Source organism: Sorex araneus, chromosome 8 (assembly GCF_027595985.1).
Source record: "Sorex araneus isolate mSorAra2 chromosome 8, mSorAra2.pri, whole genome shotgun sequence".
NCBI lineage: Eukaryota > Metazoa > Chordata > Mammalia > Eulipotyphla > Soricidae > Sorex > Sorex araneus.
This window is the reverse complement of record NC_073309.1, coordinates 9,365,165-9,380,540: the sequence shown is the minus strand read 5'-3', so window position 1 is coordinate 9,380,540 and position 15,376 is coordinate 9,365,165. Positions and strand designations below refer to the sequence as shown.

At 46.3% G+C, this 15,376-nt stretch overlaps 1 protein-coding gene across 3 annotated transcripts in view; it reads right to left on the bottom strand.

Moving 5' to 3' along the window:
- IST1 (IST1 factor associated with ESCRT-III) overlaps nt 1–15,376 on the bottom strand; it is a 33,085-nt gene that overhangs the window by 16,760 nt on the left and 949 nt on the right. Inside the window, exon 1 of one of the 3 annotated variants that reach the window (XM_004600553.3) lies at nt 8,248–8,399. The exons of 1 other annotated variant lie outside the window; for it this stretch is intronic. The gene's annotated coding sequence lies outside the window, so the exon portion shown is untranslated. Of the gene's footprint in view, nt 1–8,247; nt 8,400–15,376 lie in introns of those variants that run through there. One more of the 3 variants, XM_004600551.3, reaches the window with a different exon arrangement.

Genomic DNA, 15,376 nt, shown 5'->3' with positions numbered 1-15,376 from the left:
AAAAAAAAATAATAATAGCATAACAATATCAAGATTTCTCTTGAGCCATATTTTTTAACTGAGGTGAACATATTATTGATGGTTTCAGATATAGAACATAATAATTTCCTATTTTTATATATTTTTGAAATAATTACCATGGTTAAACCTAGTTAATATCCATCATCATAATTTTAATTTTTATAAGAATTTACAACTTTATTCTCTCAGCAACTTGAATAGAATTCTCTAAATATACAAAATAACCAACAAGCATTTGAAAATATGCTATCATTAATAATTAGAGAGGGGCCGGAGCGATAGCACAGCGGGTAGGGCGTTTGCCTTGCACGCGGCCGACCCGGGTTCGATCCCCAGCATCCCATATGGTCCCCCAAGCACCGCCAGGACTAATTCCTGAGTGCAAAGCCAGGAGTAACCCCTGAGCATCACTGGGTGTGACCCAAAAAGCAAAAAAAAAAAAAAAAATTAGAGAATTACAAGTCAAGTCACGATGAGGTTATTACCTCTCACCCATTAGGATGGCCATTATCAAGCATAGGACATAAAAATAAGTGTCAGCCAGGTTGGTACCCACGTACACTGCAGGTGAGACTATAACATAGTCAATTACTATGTAAAATTAGGCAGTTCCTTGAAAATCTAAACACAGAACTACTGATAGTGGCTGTGGATTTCACATTAGAAATGATGAAAAACAATAGTTCCAAAGTGCAAAAGAAGGAGAGGGCCAGGAGACCAAATGCAGAGAATTGGTGTTTATGAACCTCTTCCCACAACCAGAGCAAATCTACATTCCAATTTTTTTTTTCTTTTTGGGTCATACCCAGCGATGCACAGGAGTTAGTTACACCTAGCTCCTGCACTCAGGAATTAGTCCTGGCGGTGCTCGGGGGACCATATGGGATGCTGGGAATCGAAGCTGGGTCGGCCGCGTGCAAGGCAAACGCCCTACCTACTGTGTTATCACTCCAGCCCCTACACCCCAATTTTATTTTTTTTTTATTTTTTTTTTAAATTTATTTATTTTTAATTAGAGAATCACCGTGAGGGTACAGTTACAGATTTATACACTTTTGTGCTTATACTTCCCTCATACAAAGTTTGGAACCCATCCCTTCACCAGTGCCCATTCTCCACCACCCGTAAACCCAGTGTCCCTCCCACCCTCCCCAATCCCATCTCCCCCCCACCCCACCCTGCCACTGTGGCAAGGCATTCCCTTCTGTTTTCTCTCTCTAATTAGCTGTTGTGGTTTGCAATAAAGGTGTTGAGTGGCCGCTGTGCTCAGTCTCTAGCCCTCATTCAGCCCGCAACTCCCTTCCCCCACATGGCCTTCGACTACAATGTAGTTGGTGATCGCTTCTCTGAGTTGACCTTTCCCCGGAACGTGAGGCCAGCCTCGAAGCCATGGAGTCAACCTCCTGGTACTTATTTCTACAGTTCTTGGGTGTTAGTCTCCCACTCTGTTATTCTATATACCATAGATGAGTGCAATCTTTCTATGTCTGTCTCTCTCTTTCTGACTCATTTCACTCAGCATGAAACTTTTCATGCCCATCCACTTGACTACAAAATTCTTGACCTCCTTTTTTCTAACAGCTGCATAGTATTCCATTGTATAGATGTACCACACTCCAATTTTAATTCCATTAATACACAAAGGAAGCCAGAAGCCTGTTGAGGAAACCCTTACAACGCTGCAAGGGAAAAAGGGAGAGGACCCTTGAGAGATGGCCTCACTGAGAAAAGAAACCCACCAGGGGCAAGAAGCTGCAAATGAGGAAAGATTTCTACTGGGTAGGCAAACACCTGTACTCCAAGACGACAATTGTATCTTTCACTAACCATACTGGTTAAAAACTATAGGGTAGGGGCAGGGTAATAGCTCCAAGGGCTTCAGCGGACGCCGTGCATCTTGTGAGGCCCCAAGCGTAATCCCTAGGACCACCCGGCTCTGTTGGTCCCCAATGTCCCTGGGCCCGAGCAACATCACATTCTCAGGACAAGAAGCATCAGACTCACACTAGGATGAACATCACCAGGAACAGCCCCCAAGCCTCCTGAGCACTGCTCGGCTGTTCCTTCCCTCCCCAAAATACTGGCTCTAGACAGGAATCACTCCCTGGCCGGCAAGTAACAGGCCACACTTCCACACACACAAAGCACTATATTGACCTAAAGCATCATCAGTTAGCAGGAGGGCCCCTCGGTCACTGGGCGCCCTTGCAAGGTGGGCCTAGGCATGGCCTTGTCAGCCACGGGGGATACACTGTCACTCACTGGGACGGATGTCTAGCCTCAGATCCCTGCCACTGCCAGCTCCAGAGCCTGGGGCACTGGCCAGACCTCCTTGAATTCGACTCCCGAGTGCCTGGGACCTGCCTCAGTCCCCAGTTGCTGCTGGGCCAATGACGAGCAGGGCCCAAGCACTTGCCGCTGTGAATCCCCTGGTCAACACAGGCACGCTTGACCTTGGAGCTACAGCTGGCGCCCAGCACTCCTGAGCAGACTCCTCCCTCACAGACGCCTGACAAGTCTCTGGTCACAGCCCCTCCTCAGGCACTGGCCAGGCCCTTGCGGAGAACCTGACAAAAAGTGGAGATAGACGCACTGGTCCATAGTGAGGGATCGGGACAGAGCTATACAAACTACCTGAAAAAGACCTCAAAGTTGCAGCTGGAGACACAGTACACAGGGAGGGTGCGCGCCTTGCAGACGGCTGATCTGGGTTCAATCCCCGCTCCCCATATGATCCCCTGAGCTCCACCAGGAGTGATCTCTGAGCACAGAGTCAGGAGGAAACACTGAGCACCATTTTAAATTTAAAAGCTAAAAAAAAAAAAAAAAAAAGTAAAGAACAAAAAACCACACCCAGTGTCTTTGAAGCTGGGTGTGGTATTTTTGTTCTAACCCTCACGGAAACATTCCTGACGCTCATGGAAATGAGGGTGGATGTTATCATGCACGCAGGGACACAGATGCAGGAGACAGTTCGAAGGTCTGGAACAGATGCTGTGTCTTCAGGAGCACCCAATTAGTCCCTAGCACTGCACGGTACCCCAAGCACCACCAGGTGTGGCCCACAACAAGAGGGAAATGCAGAAGAAAACTTGGAATTTAAAATAAAGTAAGAAATGAATGACAAGTACCCACATCTTACATACAGAAACAATGTATAGGAAAAAAGAACAGATGGCTCTTCATATTATTTAACAACTAAATGCCAAAACATTTTCTGATGGTGTTTTTAATGTATAGCTGTACCACAAGTCCAAAATATAGTAAGATTAAACTATAAAAAAATAGAATGGAATATTCCTTGCAAAGGGGTACGACATCTATAGTAAGCAGACCTTGGAGAGGAGAGGCCAGGGGCTGCTCAGAGGCTGGAAGTGCCTGCTGTAGAGCAGAGCCCAGCAGCTGTGAGCACATGCGTGATCCCTGCCCCTCGGAACAACAAGGGGAAGAGGAGTTTGTGAGAACTGAAAAATTAGTAATTTTGTTAAATTCAAGTCCCATTTCATACTCAAAGGGAAAGGCCTTTGTTCATCATCTAAAGATTAGCTGTTCGTTGGACAGCTCCTGTTTCCAGTTACGGTAAGATGCCGTGACCTGCAGCTCCCCCTGCATTAGCATCTTTAGTTCACCTGCTCAGACCTCACGGGAGGAGTTCACCTACATATAATCCCAACAACTTGTTTAAGGTAAACACTACTGTGGGGTTGTGCTATTTCCGAGTTGCCCTGGAGTTTTATCTGTTTGGATTGGGTCTGGAGCGCACCAGAGGTGCTCAGAGCTTAGTCCTAGCCATCCAAGCCCAGGGGACCAATTTGGTGCTGGGGGTCAAGCCAGGATCAGCTGTGTGCAAGGCAACTGCTTTAACCCCTGTACTACCTCTCTGGCCCCTAACACATTTCTTGGTACTTCTTTGAAAGCTGTTACTCATTTAGTGTGCCCTATGATAGAAATTTTAACTGAAAATATTTTCTGAGGCTGAATTAATAGTACAGTAGAGTAGGTGCTTGCTGTGATAATGATAATGGTATTTTCCTTATGAATACCATTAACGTTCCTAGTTTGAATTAGTTTTAAATTTAAGAAAAAGAAAATAATTTAGCAAACTGTTTTGTTGTTTTGAAGATTCCATCAGGGATGCAGTTCGACAGCAGGATGTTTTGCCACGCATGTATGAAAAAAGCCCTAGATCCAAAACCCAGTACCACAAAAATCAAAAATAAAAACATTAAAACTAGGTTATAGGGGGCTGAAGTGATAGCACAGCGGGTAGGGTGTTTGCCTTGCACGCAGCCGACCCAGGTTCGATTCCCAGCATCCCACATGGTCCCTTGAGTACCGCCAGGACTAATTCCTGAGTGCAGAGCCAGGAGTAACCCCTGTGCATCGCCAAGTGTGACCCAAAAAGAAAAACAAACGAACAAAAATCTAGATTTTAGATTCCTTGTCGCCAAGTGTGACCCCAAAAGAAAAACAAACAAACAAAAATCTAGGTTTTAGATTCCTTGTCACCAAAAACCGACCATTTTGGAAAATAACAACAAAAAAAAAATCCTGATTACCATATATGAAATAAATCATTAGATATAACACTAATCTAACAGACACATCAGTGAAATTATCACTGAGGGACTGAAACTTGTGTTTCCTTTCCAAAGTGAACTATGATAAAGTGAATTTTGCATGACTAGGAATATTTTAGGTATAAAAGTAAAATTCTGATTAATATTTCATTTTATACATATACACGCTTATAACATGTTTATGTGTGAATGTATATATATATATATATATATTACCTATAAATACAGTTCATTATCTAGGTGAAAAATCTATTCATGGCTGTGGCTGGAGAGATGGCACAGTGCTTAAGGTGCTTGCCTAGCAGGCGGTCGACCTACGTTTTATCTCCCATATATATCCCATATATCATCCCACATAGTCCCTGAGCACCACTAGGATTGACTCCCGAGCGCAGAGCCAGAAGTAAGCCCTCAGTATCACAGGGATGTGGTCCATAAACAAAACAATAAAATTTTAATCACAGGGTTGGTGAGTTAGCTCAACAGGCTGTGCACATGCTTAGCATGCAGGAGGCATGGGTTCAAGCCTTGGCATGGAACGGTCCCATGTACTGCCAGTGGTGATCATTGAGTATACTGCCAGGAGTAGCCCCCACCAGATATAGCCACAACCAAAAACAAATGAATGAATACATTTTTTTTCATGACTCAGAGGTTATTATTCTAAGATCATGTGGTGACTCAACAGCTTTACTGGCACTCTCACCTACACTTGCTTAGTGTTATTCTATCAAATACTAAGTGCTAGTCTTTCAATTACTGTTCTATTAGGTGCTCCCCACCCTAGACAAAAGGCATTTAAGTAAAACTTGACCTAAGCATTTGAAGGAACTCACAATATAACGGGGCATGGCATAAAAGTAACTGTATGCTTGAAGTATAAACCCCATAAAAGGATTATGAGCTGGTGACTGCAATTTATTCTCAGCATTCTACATCCATTTACATATAGATGTGTAACTTTATTAGTGAAGACCATCATGGCATAATAGCAGGTTCATGTGCCCTTTTAGTTCTTCATCCTTCACTTGAACACTGGTAAAACTCGTCTAGAGTCCTTGTATCACTTTAGAGCTAGACAATCCCTCCATTATGAAGAAGGGGAGCTGTAAAGGGTGGACTGAGCCTATTACACTACTTGAGGGGACAGAAGACACTACTCCCCTCAGGACCACCTGGAGTACAAGACTACACTGCACAGCTGCATGCATCAACTATGAACTACAGGACACTACCATGCTCCGCTACAGAACCTGAGGTGTCTAGGCAGCTATACCAACAGGCTTGTGGAAATACTCTGATAAAGCTGCCTGATGACACATTTTGTAGAAGGGGCTCTTGATCCTAAAAACTCTACTTAAAGTAGCTAAAAACAGCAACAGAAATACTAAACTACTAAAGGTCTATAGTTCCAAAGTACTCAGGACTAGAGAGAGTACAGCAGGCAGGCTGCCAGCTTTGCACGGGGTCAACCTGGTTTTGACCTGCTACCCCACAAGATCCCCCAAGTCCCACCAGGAGTGGCCCCTGAACATCACTGGATGTGGCCCAAGAAAGAAAAAAGTAATTTTTATTCATTTCCTAACCTTCTGACATTGATGGAATGTCAGATGATTAGCACGGGTATCAGCACTCCTGCACTTGAAAGCATTTCAGCAGACTACTATTCACATACATTTCACTAGTGGCCACACCATGCAAAGCTCTGCTGAGCCAGAGGCCTAAAGGTCAGGTTAGAGCTAAAGGCTACCCAGAGCTATGTCCAACAGAGCTTGGGGCCAAGCAGTGCGAAGGACAGAAATTGGGGTTTCCTCCCCTTGAGTCACATTCCTTACAGTAATGTTAAATATGAGAGGGGGGAGGATTGGGTTTGTGGGTGGAGATGGGTGGTACTCACTGCTCAGGCAAAGTCCCCGTGAGGGGTGGAACAAGGACGCTGGCCCTCTGAGCTCTCCCCCCTACCCCCCCGACTCCTTAGCCATATTTCAAACTCAGAATAGGCCACATTTAAATCAGAGTATTTATTTAATAGTGCCAGTGGTTGAAAACAGGGCTTCGGACATGTACGGCAAGCGTGGGGAGCTAGAGAGGAACTTTGCAGTTTATTAGTACTGTATTATTACTATTCTGACCTAGAGCTGTTTAGGGTGCGCCAGGGGGCTCCGGCCCTCTGACCATTTTAAAGAAATGAGAATTTACATTATACTGAGAACTTACATTAGTACTACTGAGCAGCTTTGTAAATTGCAGTTTTAATGAAAATAAAATATATGTAAAAAATAAATACAAATTTAAAAAGAAACTTAATAAAGATCCATTAGATCCATTAGAAAGTGAAAATAGGTCTCAAAGGAGCAAACACACATATAGGGTGCCAGGGATTGAGTGCGGGTCTTCTGTGCGCGCGCACACACACACACACATATACACACACAGTGCACACACACACACACCCCACCCCCCACAGGTCTCATCCCCCTGACCCTGGAAGAGCCTCCAATAGTTGGGAAAGATGAGTAAGGAGAGGCTGCTAAAATCTCAGAGTTGGGAGGAATACAGACGTTACTGGTGCCCGCGCGAGTAACTCGACGAACACCAGGGTGACAGTGACAGTGATACTGTGAGAATTTACATTAAGTGGACTGGAGATGAGGATTCTGGACATTCAGAAGTTAGAGGCAAAAAAAAAAAAAAAGACGGAAGTCTGAAATAATTTGGACTAAACTAAAAACATTACTTGAAAGGGGCAAAAGACAGACCTAAACTGGGTGTCTTTCTACTGTAATTCTGGGTTGGCAGATAAAAGGCCGGGGCACAGGCCTGGCATGCCCAGGGTTCCAGTACTCCCCCAAACCGCTGGGGGGGCCGTCTCCACATTACAAAAAAAAAAAAAAAAGCAAAATGAAAGGTAAACGAACCCTTCGGGCTCCTAAACCCTCTTACTCTAATAAAAGGGTCTCGGCGAGCCGCCCTGCTCGGGACGATGCTGCAGGCACGGGATTCCAAAAGGCGGCGGGGGCTCCGTGAATATGCTCTTATCACACCAAACACACACGCAAGGGGCCACACATGAAGCCCGTCTGGTCCTCGACTAGTCGTTGTACCTGGATGACGAGAGGATTCATCACACCCGTGACTTCTGGTCTGCTGAAATGTTCGTATTTAAAAATAATAATAATAATAATAATAATAATAATAATAATAATAATACTGATCGTTTTAAAAATGAATGCCTGGGCAGACAGTTAACGGTCAACCTGGTTAGAGCCCCGACACCGCGGGGGGCGGCCCCCCAGCCCCAAACAGTAACAACAGCAACAAAGACACAGAAGCAGAACCGGAAGAGGCCGGCCCGCGCGCGGAGCGGCGCGAGGGGCGCCCCCACCTCCGCCGCCCGGGGAAGGGCGCGGGGGTCCCGGGGGTCCGCGCCCGGAGCACGAGCCCCGCCGCCGAGCTGGGCGTCTCCCGTGCCCGGGCGCCGCGCTCCGGCCGGACCCCGCCGCCGCCACCACCGGCGCCGGCCTTTCGCTTTCTGATGCCCCCACCGGGCGCCGCGACGCCCGGAGCCGGAGCTGGGGCTGAGAAGTCCCGAGCCCGGCGCGCGGAGGAAGGCGCAGACCCTTGACGCGGAGGACGCCGCGCTCACCTGACGGAATCCAGGAGTGAAAAACGGCAGACACGTCTCCGGAACCAGAAAAATCTCAGCATCCAAAATGGCGGCCCCGCCAGCCTCAGCACAGACACGGCGGGCGGAGGGATCCGCGGGGGGAGGCGGGAGAGCCACGCCCCCCTGCCCCGGGATTGGCTGCGCGCCCGCCGCTCCCGGGACTAAAGCTCCAGGGAGCCTCTGAGCGCCGTCACCCGGCTCCCTTCGGAACCAGCGCGTCCGGGAACTACTTCCCGCGGCGGAGGCACGGGGCGTGCCTTGCGACGTCACGCCCTGAGTCACCTGCCGGGGGTGTGGTCCTGTCCGGTCTTGGGGACCGTGGCGGTGAGCCCGGTTTTCTGTCCAGTCGCGGGGAAACCGGCTGTGGTGCCGCCCTGCCCAGGCCTGGGATTGGCTGCGGCGCCCCGCCGGGCCGCGCTGGCCCCGGGGTCACTCCGCCGAGAGTAGGTTTCTTCCGGGAGGAGTGACCGAGCAGGTTTCGATCAACCTTCTCTCGGTCCAACCTTATGCCTTTATCCGACCCTTCACTCTCCCCTTGGTGCCATCTTGCGTGGTTTACTTAGGTGTATCGATACCACTGTTTTCCCCGCAGCCCCCGTCTCTCCACCAACGCTCTCAGACCCCCCGCGACCCGCTTTCTTTCCTTTTGTTTCTGGGCCACACCTGGCGGTGCTCAGGCTTTACTCCCGGCTCTGCATTCAAAGGCTCACTCCTAGTGGGCTGGGACATACGGGATGCGGGGATCGGGGATCGAACCCTGGTCTGCTGCGTGCAAGGCAAGCGCCCTGCCCCTGTACAACCGCTCTGGCCTTGCCGGTTTTTAAACAAGTCAGACTACTCTTTCAATTAGTACTAGTCTGTACTCTATTTAATTCAGTAATATATTTCCTCCGCACCACGTTCTTCCAGAATAACACCCCCCGCTTTGCTAATCTTTGTTTTTAACCTGAAAATCTTTCTGTCGGGGCTTAGCGTTAACAAGGGGCTTTCTGAGCTTCCAAAAAGAGGCCACCCTGCCCCCCACTGTAGAAGCTGTATTCTACTGTGATCAGAAATGTGGTTTTTTGAACTGTGATGTGATGGTCTTGTGACAAGAAGGGAACTGCGTCTTGCCATCTGAGGTTTGTTCGAATTTAGAAATACTATCTTTATAGCCACTTGCAGTGTTTCTAATTAAAACCAGGTTCCAAAGCCTCCAAATGTACAGTATTAGCTCTTAGCTCTGTGTCGATTTGTTTTGTCCTTTTTTCCAGTCAGAGCTTGCCTATATAGATTGAGTACATCCTGCAATAAGAAAATCTTTTAAAATATAAAGTGAACACAGAACTGATGGCATTTAAATAGCCTTAGAGATCCAGCATCTGAATGTGAAGCAGATAGTGATCCGAACCAACTCTAAAAGGCGTTTTTGTTTTGTTTTTCATTTAATGCTTGAGCCACACCCAGCAGTGCTTAAGGCTTTCCCCTTCAGGGATCATTCTTGACTGGGCTTGGGGGACCATAAGTGATGTCAGGGATCTAATGTGAGTCAGATGGAGGCAAGGCAAGCCCCCTACCTGCTGTATTACCTTCTGGCCCCATCTAAAAGGCATTTCTGAGTCAATTAGGGAAAATATTTTGTCAAACATGACAGTGGCATTGAACTTATTTACCTGGGCACACACGAGTGGTGATTCCATCAGTCTCAACACCGTTGCTAATAATGATTTCCTGCCATAATGCTAATTTTTTTTTCTTTTTGGGTCACACCCAGCAATGCACAGGGGTTACTTCCTGGCTTTGAACTCGGGAATTACTCCTGGCGGTGCTCAGGGGACCATATGGAATGCTGGGAATCGAACCCGGGTCGGCTGCATGCAAAGCAAATGCCCTACCCGCTGTGCTATTGCTCCAGCCCCACTAATTATTTTTATAACATTATTCTAACAACTACAAAAAGTGGTGATGAGCTGTTTAAGGCATCTGTTCTTTTTTCCATTTCTGGTTTTTCGAGCCACATCCTGTGGTACTGGGGAGGGCAAGGTGGGGGAGCCTTCCCCCAGAGATGCTAGTGAGGGGAGCCAGAAGGAGATTCAATCCAGGGTTCCCACGTGCAAAGCAAACACTCTATCCATTGTCTTCCAAATCTGACTCTGTTCTTTTTTTTCAAATGTTAAGAAATATGTGTTGCAGGGCTCCAGGAAATAGCTGAAGATGCTGGAGCACAGAGTGCATGCACGGGGCTCCGCAAGCTGCATGACCCGTGGAGCACATCCAGGAGCAAACCCTGAAACGCAGCCAGGAGTAGCCCCTCAGCATCCTCAGATAACCCCACACACATATCAAAGAAGAAAAGTATACTGCAAAGAGAAGGGACACATACTGTCCGGAGGGGAAAACTGACAGCAAAAACCTTGATAATGGTTTCATTGAATGGCATCATCACACTTTCTCCCCCCTATGCTTTTAAGTATTTTTCAAAGTTTTTTAGTCAGTATTAAACGACTGCAGCAAGGACCCAAAGGAAAAGCCTGGGCCTTAGGGTGACCAGGGCAGGGTACCTGTTTTCAGGCATAAGGGCATGAGTGAGAACTCAGGTCTCCTGGGGCTGAGAGAATGCTGGCAGCTCTGTCTGTACTCCTGGCACCACAAGCATTTTCTAAGCCACACTGGAGCCAGGTGTGTGAAGCACAAAGCAAAGTGGGGTGCACACCTTGATGAGCACTGCAGCTTAAAAGCTGTAGGAGCGCTATGACCAGAAAGTGCAATCCCTGCCAGGTATGTATACAAGCACCTCAACTAAAGGAGCGCAAAGCTCAGTGAGCACTGCAAATAAAAATGTGAAAGCACCACAGCCGTGTTTGCAAAACCAGGTCAGAGTAACACCACCAACACGGAAGGGTGGGGGGAAGGAGTGCAGACCAGAAGAAAAAGAGAAAAGAATGGAAGCAGAGCTGGAGAACTGACGCAGTGGGTAAGGTGTGTTTGCTTTGCATGCCGCCGACCCAAGTTCAATCTCCAGCTCAACAAATGATCCCCTGAGCACCACCAGGACTAACCCCTGAGTACAGAGTTCGGAGAAGCTGCTGAGCACCACCCAGTGCATGCCTCATATGTGCAAAACCCTGGATTTGATCCCTGTAGCACTGTCATCCCATTGTTCATCAATTTGCTCAAGCGGGCACCAGTAACGTCTCCATTGTGAGACTAGTTACTGTTTTTGGCATATCGAATATGCCACGGGCAGCTTGCCAGGCTCTGCCCTGCGGGCAGGATACTCTTGGTAGCTTGCCGGGCTCTCCAAGAGGGAATCAAACCGGGTCAGCCGCGTACAAGGCAAACGCCCTACCCTCTATGCTATGGCTCCAGTCCATTTGATCCCTAGTTCCATTAACTAAAGAAGTAAATAAATACAATTTAAGACCGTGCATGAACACGGTAAATCAGACATGGGCTGGGGCTGGAGTGATGGCACAGAGGGTAGGGCGTTTGCCTTGCATGCGGCTGACCCGGGTTCTAATCCCAACATCCCATATGGTCCCCTGAGCACCACCAGGGGTAATTCCTGAGTGAAGAGCCAGGAGTAACCCCTGTGCATCGCCAGGTGTGACCCAAATACAAAACCAAAAAAAAATCAGACATGGGCTTTTAAAAGAGAACAAGTATCGTCACCAGATTCTTGTGAGTTAAAGCATGTTACTTAGTCTTCCTGTGCCTCAGTTTTTCCCTCTATGAAATGGAAATAATAGAGGCTAGAGATATAGTACAGGGATTAAGGTACTTGCACTTCATGCAGCAGATCATGGTTCGAATCCACCATATATGGTTCCCTGAATACTGTCAGGGATCATCCCGGTGCACAGGGGCAGTAATACTTCCTGAGCATAGCTGATGTGCCCACCCAGAAATAAATAAAATGGAACTAATATCACTACATTAATACAGTTGTAATAAAGATTTAATAGGATGGTTATGAAAATCTCTTAGAACTAGGAAACATCTAGGGGATTGGAGAGATAGTACAGTGGGAAGGGCTCTTGCCTTGCAAACCTGGTTTGATCCCAGGCACCCTATTTGGTCACTTGAGGAGTGTTGGAGTAATTCCTGGGTAACCCCCAAGCATCACCAGATGTAGCCCAAAAACAAACAAAATAAATTAAAACATCGAATGGATATGTAATGCTATCAAAACTCTTTCATCGATGTTATCTACAAAATCTATATATGTACTTCTCTGCCTTTTAAAATACAGTAGCATAAACGTACATGTTATTCAGTGAGTTGCTTTAAGATGCATACTTGGAGACTGCGCCATATACATAGTTATCAACAATTCTCATTCAGAACCAGAGAGAGCTCAAAGGGCTGATTTCATGCTTTGCATACAGGAGGCCTGTGTTCAAGCCTTGGCACTGGATGGTCCACTGAGAACGACCTGGAGTGACCCCCATGCCCCGAGCAGCAAACAGTGGCTGTTAGGGACTGCACAATAGTCCACTGTTGAGATGTGCAACACTTTTCTAAGCACTGCTCCACTAATGTACATTTAGGTTATTTCCAATAGATCCTAAAAACAGTGTGTTACTAGATGTTTGTTCTCATGGATTGTACTTATGGGGTAAATTCCCAGAAGCAGAAGAACTGGGTCAGAGAGTAGGCATATTTTTAATGCGAATAGATATTGCCAAATCAGCCTGCAGATGGGAAGTATCCATTTACGCCGCCACCAATGTTTGAAGTTTCAATTTCCCCAGGCCCTCATTACTATAGTGTATATAGATAACATTATTGCAACTTGTTCAAACCCCACAGTAAAGATAAATGAGCCCATATCTTTGCTAAAAATGACTTGATTCAAGAAGGGATAAAGAAAAATATTGCTGACTAAGCAGTTACTTGAGTTTAGCAATCACCACCCACGTTCTCTGCTCTGTATAATTTTATTTAGTCCTATAACATGTCAACTGTGAATTGTACCAGAACCAGCCAGTCATTCATAACAGTACCTCTACTCTCTGGCAGAACAGAACAGTTTCATCTGGAGGCTAAACTAATCCAGAACAACAGAGTGACTCATGCTGTTTTAGTTGAAAATCCTGTTTCGTTGTTCACAGAAAAATGAATATTTCTTTGATGAGTTAACCAGTAACTCTATTGTGTGTATATGATTCTAACTAATGGTGATACAGTGTTTGAACCTAATAGATAAAGAGTCTCTAGTAGGCCTACAAGGAAAAATCAGTCAGGCCTATCTGTTTTGTACATCCCCTTCAGCAAATTATGAAAAGTGAAGCAAAACCCAAAGAAGGAATGAAGAATAAAAGACAAGACCTGACATTGACCCTAAAATGTTTATATTTGACTTTTTAATCAAAGAAAGTTGCGGACTCCTACAACAGGAAAAGAACTCCAAATTGTGTAGGAAAGAAAGGAAAGATGATGGGCAGGGAGTAAGTGGTTTGTTTTACATTTTTAAGCACTAACATTTAGAAAGGGGAAAGTCTCAGACAGTTTTCAGGCCAAAGAATGTAAGATCAAGGCCAGAAAGACAGTATAGCAGGTAAGGTTCTTACCTTCCACAGAGCCAATCCCAGTTCAGTTATAAGCAAGAAGATAAGATCTTTATTATTTATGCATGAATGTATTTCTGTGGTAATAAGAATGGAACCCAGGTCTCACATAGCGAGTCTTATGCTTTACCTCTGAGCCACACTCCCAATCCTAACATCAGAAGAAGTTTAGGAGCCAGAGAAATAGCTCAAAGGTCTGGAGCACCGGCTTTGCTGCAGGAGCAGGGGTTAGAGCCCCAGTATCACATGGCACCCCAAGCACCAATAGGAGCTGGGAGTAGCCCCTGAACACCACCAGGTGTGGCACAAAAACAAGATAAAACACAAAAAAGGCATAACGAGTTTTGGTGACAGCAGAGGAAGATCAATAAATTCCAAATTTAATATTTCTCTCCACTGAGTACAAGTAGACTACAACGCCTCAGAGGCAATTCTAGAGCACAAGAGGGTTGTGAGAATAGCATTACTATAATCCCATTTTATTTGCAACTCAGTGAAATGGAGCCAGCGGCTCAACTTTACCCAATAGCTCAATGATGAAGCTTGGATGCTGCTTCTCACACCTTCCCTGCTGGTACTTCCATGAGGAAATGTCAATTATGTCAACTAGTGGCATCATTAAGCCGTATGGGTATATCTCAATCCAGACTCACCAAGAATTACCCATTAAATATAGAAGTAGATTTTTGTTGATTCCTGCTGGCATTTGGGGGGCAGTTCTTGGGCCATACCTGGATGTGCTCAGTGGACCATCTGTGGTTCCAGGGATTGAATTGAGGCTAGACATTTGCAAGACGGATGCCCTAACCTCTCTGTGTCTCTAGCCTTCCTGCTGGTGTTCTTACACAAAACTAAGAGCGTGCTGATTGGATGAGAAGAGATCATTTTCTGAGTATCAGAAAGTTAACATTTTTAAATGAGGGCCAGAGAAAAAACTCACTGAGCTGACTGCATGCTTTGCATGTGGGATGCTGGTTTTTTTCTGGGGGGGAGGGGTGGGGGTAGTTTTGGCGGGGCACTCCTGGCTCTGCACTCAGGGATCACTCCTGGCAGCCCCGGGAGACCATATGTGGTCCTGGGGATCAAACCTGGGTCAGTTAGGGGCCCAAGCGATAGCACAGTGGGTAGGGTGTTTGCCTTGTACACACAGCTGACCGGGGTCGATCCTCAGCATCCCATATGGTCCCCTGAGCACCGCCAGGAGAAATTCCTGAGTGCAGATCCAGGAGTAGCCCCTGAACATTGCTGATATGACCCAAAAAGCAAAAACATAAAAACAAAACCTGGGTCAACTGCACGCAAGGCAAGCGCCCTATTGGCTGTACTATCTCTCCAGCCCCAGGGAGGCTGAGTCTGACCTGGAACCATAAAGTCTCTTCAGCACCACCAGGGGTGACCAGCCAGCACAGGGCCTGGAACAATCCCTAAACAGTGTCTGGTGTTTTAAATGCAAATTTGTTTCCTTGATTTTAAACAATAAATCTTATCTAAATAGTCCAATCACAATAAATAATTAACAAATGAATGAATATGATATTTGCTTTGGGATTAAGAAGGAC